We start from the raw sequence: 12332 nt of genomic DNA, 5'->3' as shown, positions 1-12332 counted from the left end.
TTGTTTCATGTGTTTGATGGCAGTCTGTATATCTTCTTTGGAGAAATGTCTATTTAGGTCTTCGGCCCATTTTTGGATTGGGTTCTTTGGTTTTTTGTTATTGAGCTGCATGAGCTGCTTATAAATTTTGGAGATTAATCCTTTGTCAGTTGCTTCATTTGCAAATATTTTCTCCCATTCTGAGGGTTGTCTTTTGATTTTGTTTATGGTTTCCTTTGCTGTGCAAAAGCTTTGACGTTTCATTAGGTCCCATTTTTTTATTTTAGTTTTTATTTCCATTTCTCTAGGAGGTGGGTCAAAAAGGATCTTGCTGTGATTTATGTCATAGAATGTTCTGCCTATGTTTTCCTCGAAGAGTTTGATAGTTTCTGGCCATACATTTAGGTCTTTAATCCGTTTTGAGCTTATTTTTGTGTATGGTGTTAGGGAGTGATCTAATCTCATACTTTTACATGTACCTGTCCAGTTTTCCCAGCACCACTTATTGAAGAGGCTGTCCTTTCTCCACTGTACATTCCTGCCTCCTTTATCAAAGATAAGGTGACCATATGTGTGTGGGTTTATCTCTGGGCTTTCTATCCTGTTCCATTGATCTATATTTCTGTTTTTGTGCCAGTACCATACTGTCTTGATTACTGTAGCTTTGTAGTAGAGTCTGAAGTCAGGAAACCTGATTCCTCCAGCTCCGTTTTTCGGTCTCAAGATTGCTTTGGTTATTAGTGGTCTTTTGTGTTTCCAAACAAATTCTGAAATTTTTTATTCTAGTTCTGTGAAAAATGCCAGTGGTAGTTTGATAGGGATTGCATTGAATCTGTAGATTGCTTTGGGTAGTACAGTCATTTTCACAATGTTGATTTTTCCAATCCAAGAACACGGTATATCTCTCCATCTATTTGTATCATCTTTAATTCTTTCATCAGTGTCTTATAATTTTCTGCACACAGGTCTTTTGTCTCCTTACATAGGTTTATTCCTAGAAATTTTATTCTTTTTGTTGCAATGGTAAATGGGAGTGTTTTCTTGATTCCACTTTCAGATTTTTCATCATTAGTGTATAGGACTGCCAGACATTTCTGTGCATTAATTTTGTATCCTGCTACATTACCAAATTCATTGATTAGCTCTAGTAGTTTTCTGGTAGCATGTTTAGGATTCTCTATGTATAGTATCAGGTTGTCTGCAAACAGTGACAGCTTTACTTCTTCTTTTCCAATTTGGATTCCTTTTATTTCCTTTTCTTCTCTGATTGCTGTGGCTAAAACTTCCAAAACTATGTTGAATAAGAGTGGTGAGAGTGGGCAACCTTGTCTTGTTCGTGATCTTAGTGGAAATGGTTTCAGTTTTTCACCATTGAGGACGATGTTGGCTGTGGGTTTGTCATATATGGCCTTTATTATGATGAGGAAAGTTCCCTCTATGCCTATTTTCTGCAGGGTTTTTATCATAAATGGCTGTTAAATTTTGTTAAAAGCTTTCTCTGCATCTATTGAGATGATCATATGGTTTTTCTCCTTCAATTTGTTAATATGGTGTATCACGTTGATTGATTTGTGTATATTGAAGAATCCTTGCATTCCTGAAATAAACCCCACTTGATCATGGTGCATGATCCGTTTGTGTGCTGTTGGATTCTGTTTGCTAGTATTTTGTTGAGGATTTTTTGCATCTATGTTCATCAGTGATATTGGCCTGTATTTTTCTTTCTTTGTGACATCCTTGTCTGGTTTTGGTATCAGGGTGATGGTGGCCTCGTAGAATGAGTTTGAGAGTGATCCTCCCTCTGCTATATTTTGGAAGAGTTTGAGAAGAATAGGTGTTAGCTCTTCTCTAAGTGTTTGATAGAATTCGCCTGTGAAGCCATCTGGTCCTGGGCTTTTGTTTGTTAGAAGATTTTTAATCACAGTTTCAATTTCAGTGCTTGTGATTGGTCTGTTCATATTTTCTATTTCTTCCTGATTCAGTCTTGGCAAGTTGTGCATTTCTAAGAATTTGTCCATTTCTTCCAGGTTGTCCATTTTATTGGCATAGAGTTTCTTGTAGTAATCTCTCATGATCTTTTGTATTTCTGCAGTGTCAGTTGTTACTTCTCCTTTTTCATTTCTAATTCTATTGATTTGAGTCTTCTCCCTTTTTTTCTTGATGAGTCTGGCTAATGGTTTATCAATTTTGTTTATCTTCTCAAACAACCAGCTTTTAGTTTTATTGATCTTTGCTATCGTTTCCTTCATTTCTTTTTCATTTATTTCTGATCTGATTTTTATGATTTCTTTCCTGCTGCTAACTTTGGGGCTTTTTTGTTCTTCTTTCTCTAATTGCTTTAGGTGCAAGGTTAGGTTGTTTATTCGAGATGTTTCCTGTTTCTTAAGGTGGGATTGTATTGCTATAAACTTCTCTCTTAGAATTGCTTTTGCTGCATCCCATAGATTTTGGGTCGTCATGTCTCCATTGTCATTTATTTCTAGGTATTTTTTTATTTCCTCTTTGATTTCTTCAGTGATCACTTCGTTATTAAGTAGTGTATTGTTTAGCCTCCATGTGTTTGTATTTTTTACAGATCTTTTCCTGGAATTGATGTCTAGTCTCATAACGTTGTGGTCGCAAAAGATACTTGATACAATATCAATTTTCTTAAATTTACCAAGGCTTGATTTGTGACCCAAGATATGATCTATCCTGGAGAATGTTCCATGAGCACTTGAGAAAAATGTGTATTCTGTTGTTTTTGGATGGAATGTCCTATAAATATCAATTAAGTCCATCTTGTTTAATGTATCATTTAAAGCTTGTGTTTCCTTATTTATTTTCATTTTGGATGATCTGTCCATTGGTGAAAGTGGGGTGTTAAAGTCCCCTACTATGAATGTGTTACTGTCGATTTCCCCTTTTATGGCTGTTAGTATTTGCCTTATGTATTGAAGTGCTCCTATGTTGGGTGCATAATTACAATTGTTATATCTTCTTCTTGGATCGATCCCTTGATCATTATGTAGTGTCCTTCTTTGTCTCTTCTAATAGTCTTTATTGTAAAGTCTATTTTGTCTGATATGAGAATTGCTACTCCAGCTTTCTTTTAATTTCCATTTGCATGAAATATCTTTTTCCATCCCCTTACTTTCAGTCTATATATGTCTCTAGGTCTGAAGTAGGTCTCTTGTAGACAGCAAATATATGGGTCTTGTTTTTGTATCCATTCAGCCAATCTGTGTCTTTTGTTGGGAGCATTTAGTCCATTTACATTTAAGGTAATTATCGATATGTATGTTCCTATTCCCATTTTCTTAACTGTTTTGGGTTCGTTATTGTAGGTCTTTTCCTTCTCTTGTGTCTCTTGCCTAGAGAAGTTCCTTTAGCATTTGTTGTAAAGCTGGTTTGGTGGTGCTGAACTCTCTCAGCTTTTGCTTGTCTGTAAAGGTTTTAATTTCTCCATCAAATCTGAATGAGATCCTTCCTGGGTAGAGTAATCTTGGTTGAAGGTTTTTCTCCTTCAACACTTTCAATATGTCCTGCCACTCCCTTCTGGCTTGCAGAGTTTCTGCTGAAAGTTCAGCTGTTAACCTTATGGGGATTCCCTTGTGTGTTATTTGTTGTTTTTCCCTTGCTGATTTTAATATGTTTTCTTTGTATTTAATTTTTGACAGTTTGATTAATATGTGTCTTGGCATATTTCTCCTTTGATTTATCCTGTATGGGACTTTCTGTGCTTCCTGGACTTGGTTAACTATTTCCTTTCCCATATTAGGGAAGTTTTCAACTATAATCTCTTCAAATATTTTCTCAGTCCCTTTCTTTTTCTCTTCTTCTTCTGGAACCCCTATAATTCGAATGTTGGTGCGTTTAATGTTGTCCCAGAGGTCTCTGAGACTGTCCTCAGTTCCTTTCAATCTTTTTTCTTTATTCTGCTCTGCAGTACTTATTTCCACTATTTTATCTTCCAGGTCACTTATCCATTCTTCTGCCTCAGTTATTCTACTATTGATCCCATCTAGAGTATTTTTAATTTCATTTATTGTGTTGTTCATCGTTGTTTGTTTCATCTTTAGTTCTTCTAGGTCCTTGTTAAATGTTTCTTGCATTTTGTCTATTCTATTTCCAAGATTTTGGATCATCTTTACTATCATTATTCTGAATTCTTTTTCAGGTAGACTGCCTATTTCCTCTTCATTTGTTAGGTCTGGTGGGTTTTTATCTTGCTCCTTCATCTGCTGTGTGTTTTTCTGTCTTCTCATTTTGCTTATCTCACTGTGTTTGGGGTCTCCTTTTTGCAGGCTGCAGGTTCGTAGTTCCCGTTGTTTTTGGTGTCTGTCCCTAGTGGCTAAGGTTGGTTCAGTGGGTTGTGTAGGCTTCCTGGTGGAGGGGACTAGTGCCTGTGTTCTGGTGGATGAGGCTGGATCTTGTCTTTCTGGTGGGCAGGTCCACGTCTGGTGGTGTGTTTTGGGGTATCTGTGGCCTTACTATGATTTTAGGCAGCCTCTCTGCTAATGGGTGGTGTTGTGTTCCTGTCTTGCTAGTTGTTTGGCATAGGATGTCCAGCACTCTAGTTTGCTGGTCGTTGAGTGAAGCTGGGTGCTGATGTTGAGATGGAGATCTCTGGGAGATTTTTGCCATTTGATATTATGTGGAGCTGGGAGGTCCCTTGTGGACCAGTGTCCTGAAGTTGGCTCTCCCACCTCAGAGGCATAGCACTGACTCCTGGCTGCAGCACCAAGAGCCTTTCATCCATACGGCTCAGAATAAAGGGGAGAAAAAGTAGAAAGAAAGAATTTGTAGAAGTAGAAACAAACAAACAAAGAAGGGAGGGAGGGAGGAAGGAAGGAAGGAGGGAAGAAAGGAAAAGAAGAAAGAAGATAAAGTAAAATAAAATAAAGTAAGATAAAATGTAATAAAGTTATTAAAATAAAAAAATAACTATTAAGAGAAGAAAAAGATTTAAAAAACAGAAAAACAAAAAAACAACAACAACAAAAAAAATGGAAGGATAGAATCCTAGGACAAATGGTGGAAGCAAAGCTATACAGACAAAATCTCACACAGAAGCAGCATACACACTCACTAAAAGAGGAAAAGGGGAAAAAAGTTATAAATCTTGCTCTCAAAGTCCACCTCCTCAATTTGGGATGATTCATTGTCTATTCATGTATTCCACAGATGCAGGGTACATCAAGTTGATTGTGGAGCTTTAATCCGCTGCTTCTGAGGCTGCTGGGAGAGATTTCCCTTTCTCTTCTTTGTTCTCACAGCTCCCAGGGGCTCAGCTTTGGGTTTGGCCCCGCCTCTGCGTGTAGGTCGCCGGAGGGCATCTGTTTTTCGCTCAGACAGGACAGGGTTAAAGGAGCCGCTGATTCGGGGACTCTGGCTCACTCAGGCCGGGGGCAGAGAGGGGCACAGAGTGCGGGGCAAGCCTGCGGCGGCAGAGGCCAGCATGACGTTGCACCAGCCTGAGGCACGCCGTGCGTTCTCCCGGGGGAGTTGTCCCTGGATCCAGGGACCCTGGCAGTGGTGGGCTGCACAGGCTCCCCGGAAGTGGGGTGTGGATAGTGACCTGTGCTCGCACACAGGCTTCTTAGTGGCGGCAGCAGCAGCCTTAGCATCTCATGCCCGTCTCTGGGGTCCGCGCTTTTAGCTGCAGCTTGCGCCCGTCTCTGGGAGCTCCTTTAAGCAGCGCTCTTAATCCCCTCTCCTCACGCACCATTAAACAAAGAGGGAAGAAAAAGTCTCTTGCCTCTCTGGCAGGTCCAGACTTTTCCCCGGACTCCCTCCTGGCTAGCCGTGGCGCACTAACACCCTGCAGGCTGTGTTCACGCTGCCAACCCCAGTCCTCTCCCGGCGCTCCGACCGAAGCCCAAGCCTCAAATCCAGGCCCTGCCCGACCCGGCGGGTGAGCAGACAAGCCTCTTGAGCTGGTGAGTGCCGGTCGGCCCTGATCCTCTGTGCGGGAATCTCTCTGCTTTGTCCTCCGCACCCCTGTTGCTGTGCTCTCCTCTGCGGCTCCGAAGCTTTCCCCCTCCACCACCCGCCGTCTCCGCCCACGAAAGGGCTACCTAGTGTGTGGAAACCTTTCCTCCTTCACAGCTCCCTCCCACTGGTGCAGGTCCCATCCCTATTCTTTTGTCTCTGTTTATTCTTTTTTCTTTTGCTCTACTCAGGTACGTGGGGGGCTTCTTGCCTTTTGGGAGGTCTGAGGTCTTCTGCCAGCATTCAGTACGTGTTCTGTAGGAGCTGTTCCACATGTAGATGTATTTCTGGTGTATCTGTGGGGAGGAAGGTGATCTCCGCGTCTTACTCTTCCGCCATCTTCCCAGATGCCTCAGCATATTATTTTTCGCTTAGCATTTCCTATGGTCTCTAGCTGTGTGAGTGTGTGTGTGTGTGTTTTATCCATCAGTAACTCATTGCATGTTGATCAAAAATAATGACCACCATTAAATGAGTGCTTATTATGTGCCAGACTCTATCTTTTTACACTATATTAATTGAGTCACTTAATCCTTAAAATAAATCTATGAAGTAGTTAACATTAGCCCCATTCAATATGTAAAGTAATAACTGCCCCCAAAAGTTAAGCAGTTTACCCAAGGTCAACACTAGAGTCAGAATTGGAACCAAGATCTTTCATAATTCACAGCTTGTGCCCTCAACCAATTCACTACACAGCCTTCAATGTATAGCTCTGAACGCTTAACCATGAAAAAACTATAGTAGATAAAAAGGCTACTATATGAATACTGACTAAAAACATTGAGAACATTGGTGCCTAAAAGGTAATATGATTAGAATCCATAAATTTAAACTCTCTCTTTAAAGAATAATATTTCCTACCTCATAAGACTATTTTGAAGATTAAATGAAATGAAGTATGTAACATGCTTAGAACAGTACTTGGAACACAGTAAGAGTTCAAACAAGGTTGTATTTTTTTTTCAGTTGTGAATAGTATGGAAACTACACTCAAACTTATTTCCTAAATCATAAAATCCTAGGGCAAGGAGACATGCTTTAAATTCATAGTGGCCTGAATGTCAGATAAAAGGGAATGTTTTAAATTTAAACCTAAATTAATAAAACATTTCCCAGTATATCTGCTATATATAGAAAATATAAATATATTAACAATTGTTTGGAAAAAGTTATGAAAGATGTTCTCACAGATGAGATCACAAAGAGATTTACTAAACTTTCAAGGCTCACGACATCTTCCACATTTCTACATTCCTCTCCTCCTTTGCTGGGAATAGGGCACTGGAGTCTGTGAAATTTGGACCATGAAGTTCACCCAGCAACAATAATCATACCAATGACTATTCATTGAGCAATTATGCAGTTCATATGTATCGACACTTTTACTTTTTGCAAAACACCGATGAAGCTGGTGCTGCTATTATTATTGCTGTTGTCGCTAGTATTATTATTATTATTCAAATGAGGAAACCAGGGTTTGAAGAATCTAGGTAATTTGCCCAAAATTACACTACTGTAAGTGACATAGCCAGAATTTAAGTATGTGTCTGTCTGACTCTGAAGCCCAACCTCTTAATCACTCTATTTTCACTCAATCTCAAATCTACAATTGCTTTGGATTTTTTCTTTTATAAAGAGAAGTTTTTAGTGTGATTCATGACATTATAAATACTAGCTTTTTTAAAAAAAAAAAAAACTCATTCAAGCAAAACACTCAGTGTCTAGGCAATCCAACTTCTTTTAGTTTAACACAAAGAGTAGGCATAAACAAATTATAATCTATGTAGTCTGAATTCCAATACCATAAAACCAGAAGGCATGATGTACACTTATCTGTCCACAGAGTCTTTTCCTAGAATGGTCTGAAACCAGCAATGACATCACTAGGGGGCAGACTTACTTCATTACCATATGACTGTATGGTGATGTGTTCTGAGTATGTTTTTATCTTGCTTTTTTAAAATATCATATGGGTAATATATCAAATAAGGTATTTTTAAAACTTCAGCTTTTCCCAGCTGTTGTCCAGTCTTTATATCTATATATTTGCATTGCCGTTTTCATGGTGATTCTCTTTTTCTAATTTGATACCTACCACTGCTTTCTTTATGGTCTGGGCCCTCACTTTAAAAAATGCCCCTGTATATAACGGTTCACTTGAAAATTCCATCCCCTATATGAGAATTTAAGTTTTGAATATTTATATTGGACCTGCTCACTAAAATAAAAAAGGGAAGCACTCAGACTTTACCATAACTATTCCTGAACTCTCCTTTCTCCACCACATAAAGAAGCAGAAAGATAAACACAGAATTCAGAGGGTTTAATTTAACATGATGCTGGTTGGGGGCCCCAGCATCTGATGACAGTAATTATAGACTTCTCTTGAGAAATTCAGTATTTTGAAGTTGAGACAAGCTTTCATTTAAACCTAACTTTCAACTATTCAAAAAGTTTAAGTCATTTTCATTGTTTTGTCAGACATCTCAAATGCTGTTTCTCAGTGATTATCCTGAAGCTCCACAGATACCCACTAAAAGATTCTTTTTCCTTAAATAATTTGAAGTATTATGCTTTTGTGCCACCACCCTTTCATCATTTCCAGCTTCGTGATTCTGATTCTTTGATCAGACCTACAGTCATTAAGATCTAAAGCTACTCCAGAGGGAGTTAAGATTCTGGGAAAATTACATTGCATGCTCTTTTCATGCATTCTGTCCTAAAATACTTTATTTGGATGAAATATTTAAACTAAAGTTTAAATTGGAAAATTGCGAAATGGCAAGACAGTCCAGAAGGGCATACATGGAAGGGAAGAGAGGCAATACTCTTGCTGAAAATAGGACATGTGGAAAGAAAATACTGCCCGCCATATCAGTAAAGGATGTTGCAGCCATCAGCGATTATAGCCACCCCCCATGGTGATCCTTGAGAGAACTGAGGATGGAAGCAAGGAATGCCTGCCATCTAGCAGTCATCAGACTGCACTCACCCCCGATGGTGCAGTCTGAGGAAACTCAGGATGAGAAAACACAGGATAACTGGTCCCAGACAGCTAAGGTGAATATCCAAGGAATGATTTCAGCGAGCCCAGAATCTTGCATCTTCCCAAACATAGAAAAGCACTAAATTCCTTAATTTGAGTTATCTAGTTTTCTTTTGTTAACAGTAATCTTTTGTTTCAGCTACCTGGTGCTGTTGCAAAAACTCCTATATATTCTGGTTTCCCCCTCCTCCTCTTCGGAACAGTTTTCTCAGCCTTATCTGAGAGGCTGTCTCCTGGGCTTGAAGTCCTAAGAATGTCCGCCAAATAAAACATAACTCTCAAATCTTAGGTTGTGCATTTTACCACAGGACTTAAAGTTCTTTGGTTTTCTTCCATTTATTTTTTTGTTTTTGCCTTACTGTTAGTAAATAGGCTTTGTTAATTCTCTTACCTCAATCCTATTACTTGCTCAGAGCTATTTCTGTAAAGGTCATCAATATCCAGGGATCTTAAATCTGAGCTTAAACCTGTTCCACTTCGAGAGGAGTTCAGCAGACAGTAAATCTTATCCACTGAACACAATCGAGGACACCAGGCACTAAACTGTGAGTCTACAGGTAGTCTTCTTGATAATATAATTTTTAAAATTTTACCTTAGGGGAAAAATAATGATTTCACTGTTGATATATTATTGTGTGTTCTTTTAAAATATTGCAAAGTAACATTAAATAATATTTATCTACTATGAAGATAACTAAATACCGTGTATCTTTCCGTTTTAAAGTTAATTTGCACCAGTCACCTTCACTAATGTAAGTTCAGAGTAAACACACAATTTTGAGTCTGATACTCTAGAAAGTTAAAACCATGAATAGAGTATTAATTTTGAAATTTATAATTCTTCAGTCCTTCCTTTAAGTGAAGGGAGAACTGAAAGAAAGAAGTGATGATTCCTTGAACTTTATATTTGAAGAGTTGACTCCCAAGCTGGGAGAGGGAGTATTAACGTTCAGCACTAAAGCACTCTCAGACCTCTGAACCAAATACTTAACAAGTTGTGTGTTCTTGGGCTTTCTTCTTGATATTATATTTTTTGTTTTGTGTTTTGTTTTTTAATCTTTAAAGTGGGAAAATGTTGTCTGTTTCAAGAAGTTTACTTCAAAAATTTAATGAGACAGAAATGATGTTTTTAAAAGAAAACACATGGAGTTTGTTGATATTTGTTAAATTAGGTAAAATTTTTCTTTCATTTTTTTTTTTTTTGGCATTTTGCTCCTGTGGAGGTGATTATTATTACTAATAAACTTACAGTTTGCATCATGAAAATGAATGAAGTTAGGTTTTCCCATTCTTTTGCCATGGAATATTTTTATTAACTGCAAAAATAGCTCTTAATTATAGCATCCATTTTAAATATATATATATATATATTTTTGACGATTATGCATGCTACTTGGAATTACCTAATGTTAAAGCTAGAAAAAATTTTAGAGATCACTTAATTCTCCACAGCAGTTTTTTGCCTAAATATTATGTTTATAAACTGGATTTAATATTACATAAGTTATTGTCAAATATATATATATATATATATATATATATATACCATCTGTGATGTCTATAATGGAATTCAAATAGTATGTCCTGGTATAGTGTTTTTACAAGATACAGAGATTATTCAAAACAAGATATATATGCTCTGAATTTCCCACCAGGTTCTGACATTTCTCTTTTCTTCAGAACAAGTAAGATAATATCTGTATGTAGTAAGAGCAAACCTGGATAAGTTAATGTCTTCTTCATTTGTTAGGAGCAATAATTCAGTTATAATTTGAAAGCTCCTATTTTCCCAGAATACTTTTTACTGATGATACTGGTTGACAAATATGATTGTTATTTGTTATACATTCCTGACATACAAATTGTTCAAAAGCCTCCCTACATCTCTCACTTGCCTGTCTCATTTGTTGAAAAATCAGAACTATCTGAGAAAGGTAGAAGCTAAGAAAACATTCTATCTGCTCTGCAGTGTCTTACATTAAAGTTTCTATCACAGTTCTTCTATCAATGTTATTATAAACTTTAGACACTAGGGAGGAAAAAAGTAAAAAATAAAGTAAGGGATGTTTTCAATAGCATCAATATGTGAATTTTATATGTAAAGAAAAGAAAAGGAACATTTGCTTAGAGCCAACCATTTGCTCAGCATTATTTGTTACAGCCATTTTGAGGATGGTGTGTCCTATGCTCCATTCATGCTTCTGGGGATTTATTTCTAAAGAAAACTCTCCTTATGATATAAAAATGTAAAAGTTGACCTATCCCCAAATTAACAACTAGAGTGACTAAAGGTGGCAGCAGAAATCCTGAGTGTTGTTACTGTCTCTTTAAAGTCCTACTCTACTAGACAACTGAAATTCAGAAAATATATATGAATCACTATGACATAAATGCTGAAAGGAAATTCAAACAGAAAATCACTTATAAGCTGAAAAATCAGAGTTAGAGAGGTAAGTCATTGGAAAACAAGTATGTCACATTCGAATAAATACTCATCTCCCATTTTCCACATATGTACACATTTACAGAAAACCTTTCTACTATTGTTTTCAAAGCAATTTCATGTACATTTTATTAGCCTGTATTTCATGACTTCAAATTAATCTCCTTTTCAGGTTTCACATTCTTAAATGCCTTGTGGCAAACAGACCTAACTAGAAGTAAATCAAAGTATGATGGTAAAGGACCTTAGTCAGTAATGTGATAGGAGAATGTAAAACAGCTTTGAGATAAATGTACAACATGAATGTGGATATCTACATACACACACACAACACACACACATACACACATATATTTGAGTGAGGGAGATAATTAGACATAAGCAGTGCGTATACATATTGATTCCAAAATGAAATTTATATTAGTTTGACAATGTCTGTTATTAATTTTAAATATTTGGTTCTAGTATCTAAAATTTTAAATTATTTATTAATTATCATTCTACTCAATACCTATTAAGTTCCTACTATTAAATACTATATATTTCACATAATACATTTTGTATCATTTAATCCTTACACAGTCATTTAAGGTAGACACTATTATCACCCCAAGTTTACAGATAAGAAAACTAAAGCACAGAGAATTTTAGTGATTTGCTCAAGGTCACACAGCCAATAACTGGCAGAGCTATATTTGAACCCAAGTGTTTATGTGTTGTTAATCATTATGCTATACTGTCACTTGGAAGCATTGCAATGCATGGTTCCTGCCCACAAGAAGCTAATTCCTCACTGGGTAGAAGACATATATAAATAAACCAATTAGAGAGTAATTCAAGAAATTAACTGATATATTATGAGGCATAAAATCCCCTCTATATTAATAT

The sequence above is a fragment of the Grampus griseus genome (genome assembly GCF_964374135.1).
Source record: "Grampus griseus genome assembly, chromosome: 1".
NCBI classification, from domain to species: domain Eukaryota; kingdom Metazoa; phylum Chordata; class Mammalia; order Artiodactyla; family Delphinidae; genus Grampus; species Grampus griseus.
The sequence above is the reverse complement of the archived record's forward strand: the minus strand, read 5'-3'. Positions refer to the sequence as shown.